The 3,963-nt window shown below is 39.3% G+C and overlaps 1 pseudogene; it reads right to left on the minus strand.

Annotated features, from left to right (window-relative positions):
- Positions 1 to 1,503: 1,503 nt before the first annotated feature.
- Positions 1,504 to 1,885, minus strand: LOC147000016 (multifunctional methyltransferase subunit TRM112-like protein pseudogene; annotated as a pseudogene).
- Between the last annotated feature and the right edge of the window lie 2,078 nt (positions 1,886 to 3,963).

The raw sequence follows: 3,963 nt of genomic DNA on the forward strand, positions 1-3,963 counted from the left end.
TCCACTTGGGCATGTGTGCTTCCAGGTAGTGTTACAGATGATCACATTCTTAGACAACTAAAATAGAGCACATCTATCCTAGTACAGTTCCGGAAGGCAGAAAGTGTAAAAATCTAGGGACTGGCTAGTTTTACTTGTGCCTGACTCCTTGAATGGCAACCTGTAGGTTGTGAGTCCTTGTGATACTTTCATGGGAGTTGTCTAAAACTATCTTTATGTCAGATATTTATGTTAGGATTTATAACAGTAGGAAATTATAGTTATGAAGTAGCAAAAAAAAAATTATATTGAGGGGCTCACCATAGCTTAAGGAAGTATATATGTGAAGGAACTACAGCATTAGGAAGGTTGAGAACCATTCTCTGGAAGCTTGAAAACAGAAAGCGTTGTGTGCCTCACAGCCTGGGCTTGGCATCAGTATAAGACCTGCTTCTGACTCTGATCTTGGCTTCCTTTTGTTTCTTGTGACCATGTGGGGATAACCTAGATAGTATAGTAAAATGCCCTATCTGAGAACATGATCAGAATCCATCTTGTGAAACCATGTGCTATAGTATCATTATGACAGGGCTGTCTTTGGAACCAGTGCTACTCTGCATGCATGTGAGTGCTTTGGTGCTTTGCTCTCTTTCTTCCTTTCTTCCTTTCTTTCTTTCTTTCTTTCTTTCTTTCTTTCTTTCTTTCTTTCTTTCTTTCTTTCTTTCTTTCTTCCTTCCTTCCTTCCTTCCTTCCTTCCTTCTTTCCTTTTTTCCTTCTTTCCTTTCTTTCTTTCTTTCTTTTTTTCTGTCTTTTTTCTTTTCTTTCTTTTTTTTTCTGTTTTTTTTTTTTTTTTTTTTTTTTTTTTTGAGGCAGGTATTCTCTGTGTAGCGCTCTGTCATGGAACTCATTCTGAAGATCAGGCTAACCTGGAACTCATAAATTCGCCTTTCTCTGCCTACCAAGTGTAGGGATTAAGGCTTGTATCACCACACCCAGCGTCTTTGATTTTTTATTCTGGTATTAACTTATTGTTCCCAAGGTGGTTTATTTAATTTCATTGTTTTATTTTACTCTTTTCTTTTCTTTTCTTTTCTTTTCTTTTCTTAAATATTTTCTATTTTTACATTTCAATTTTTTTCCTGGTTTCCCCTTCAAAAACCCACTATCCCATCCCACCTCCCCCTACTCACCAATATAACCACTCCTGCTTTCCTGTCCTGGCATTCCCTTACACTGTGGCATGGGGTCTTCCAGGGCCATGCTTCTATTCTCCCACTAGTGTCCAACTAGGCCATCCTCCCATACATATGCGGCTGCAGCCATGGGCCCCTCCCTGTGTATTATTTGGTTGGTCTTTTTTTTTTAATTGTATATTTTTTTAATTTACATTTCAAATGTTGACCTCTTCCCCAGTTTCCCACTTTCCCAGAAACCCCCTGTCACATCCCCTGTGCCCCTGATTCCATGAGCATATTCCTCCACCTGCGCACCCACTCCCACCTATCAGTGTGGTGGTTAGCAAGGTTACTTCTCTGTCTCCTCATCATTCAACATCATATTGCAGATCCTGCGGCTGATGGGGAAAAGATGCCCAGATTCTGGGCATTGCGGGGCACCCTCCAGGACATCAATTTCAAGTCACATGTGGGTACATCTTCCTCAAAATCATCTTGTCCGGTTCATAGCTGTCAGCTGGCTCTTTAGTACCTCGGCCAATACTGAGGTGTCTGCTGTCTGCACAAGCACTGCCCACTTACTTCACTTTGAGGAGCATCTGTGCCAGAAAGTCAGGGTTGAACTCCACAGGGTTGATGAGGATTTCGGTGGCCTACAGGTACAGATGGAAAACATGCATGCCCAAGCTCCACACATGTGAGTTTAGGAGATTGTAGGAAAGCAATTTCATGTGTTCTGCACATTGGTTTTCTGCACAGGACTAATTTTTTTTCATTAAATTTGTGATTTATTTACATTTTATATGATAGCTCAATTCCCAGGTTGCCTTCAACAAATCCCCATCCCATCCACCCTTTCCTCCCTTCCCTTTGAAAAAAGGCTTAGTTTGTGTTAATCTTCTACATTGCACTCCATCACAGAGAGAAATCAAGGCAGGAACTCATGTCGGATAATAGGAAGGGCAAATGGATAAAGGCTACTTATTTGCTGGCTTTCTTAGCACAGTTTTCTCAGCTTTTCTTCTTACAAAATATATAAGCTACTTTTAACTTTTATTTTAATAACATTATATATACATTAATGTACATATACATTATTAGAGTGTTTTGCTTGGGTGGATTTCTGTGGGCCTTGTTTGTCCAGGGTTCACAGACCATTAGAGGGAACATGGTCCTTTGATACTGGAGCTACACATGAGCTGCCCCCTGAGTTCTGGGATTCAAACCCTGGCCTTCTAAAAGAGGAGCCAGTGCTCTAAAACACTGAGTCATCTTTCAAGCCCCACCCTCAGCTTGCTTTCTTATTTATTTTATCAACATCTTTGAAGGGATAGCGCCACTCACTGTATACTGGATCCTCTCCCATCAACTGTTAATCAGGAAAATGTCCAATAGGCAAACTAGACCCAGAAAGACACAAAATGCCTGCTTTCACTTATGTATGGAATTAGCTTGTAAGTTTTATCATGTGTGTGTTTCATTTAGAGTAAGAGAGATGTGCTATCTAGTATGGGATCATGAAGGAGGAGGAGCTCTTCTAAGGAAAGGGAAATAGAGTACAGTGGTATAAAGTATAAAAAAGAAACTACTAAAGAATGGTTAATTTGGGAGTGAATCTCAGGCAAGCCTCTGACACTAGACAGTTCATAAAACCCTAGTTGAAATTTTGCTATTTTTAATTCTGCTAAATGAACACATCAGTATAATGACTTCTAATGAATCCTAATTGCTCTACCCATATGTTTATGTATATTACTCAGCCTTCATCGGAGGTGAATCTTCTACAGAAGGTGGTAATAAACAAAGATAGCCACAACTTGACAATCCACAGAGAGTGAGATACTTGGAATGTTAGGGCTTAAAGAGGATTTCTTCATCAAGCTCTCCCTTTCAAGGTTCAAGAATCTATGCAAAGATGAGTCAGAAAGACAATCCTGATCAGAGGTGTAGGTGATGGATAGTACCAATGAGTTGTATCATGGGTATTCCATGTTCTTTATTTAATAACTACTTAACAGTGAGTGCATATCATTTGTAGTCTTGTTTTAGGGTGAGATGTTCTATAGGTATCTGTTAAATTCATTTGGTTCATAACTTCTATAAGTTTCACTGTGTCTCTGAGTTGAATGGTAGGGAGGTAAAGAAGGGAAAGAATTTGTTAAAACCATATTATATGAACAAAATTTAAATGATTTTTTGTTAAATCCCAACAAGCATTCCTATAGACCCATCTAATATAGGCAGATCCTATTTGATGTTTCCTCTTCATAAGTGACTATAGGTTTTTGACTAGTTGGCATAAGATTACTAGCACAATCAGATTAACATAAAGCATTTCTTGTCATGTCTAAAACCATCACACCAAGGAACTAAGATAATCTCTGTACATTCCATTGTTTAAATGTCAGAAAGACATGAGTTTTTACAGTGTGTCTCAGCTTTAAAGTGTAAATCCTGAAAGGATGGCCATGGTCATCCTTCCTACTCCCTGCTTTGAGCCACTACTTCCTGCTCTGTGGTACTACAAAGACTTCATTGCTAACCAGGTACCACTGTGACACAGATATCTTGAAGTCACAGAGTGGACAAGCATCCTTGGAGATCTAGATGCTGATGAGAACACTCTTATACCACCTCTGCCTTCACAATGTACTTGTTAAGATGGGAACATAGTGGGACTGACATGGTGGAAGAAATTCTTTAAAGTCCAGCACATTTCTCAATAGAAATCTCCTGATTTTCACATGGACCGCATATGTTACTCTTTGAAGTCAACCTACACTTTCCTGTTTCTTGTGCAAAGCATTAG

This window comes from Mus caroli, unplaced genomic scaffold, assembly GCF_978045245.1.
Source record: "Mus caroli unplaced genomic scaffold, Mus_caroli_1 scaffold_22, whole genome shotgun sequence".
In the NCBI taxonomy this organism is placed as follows: domain Eukaryota; kingdom Metazoa; phylum Chordata; class Mammalia; order Rodentia; family Muridae; genus Mus; species Mus caroli.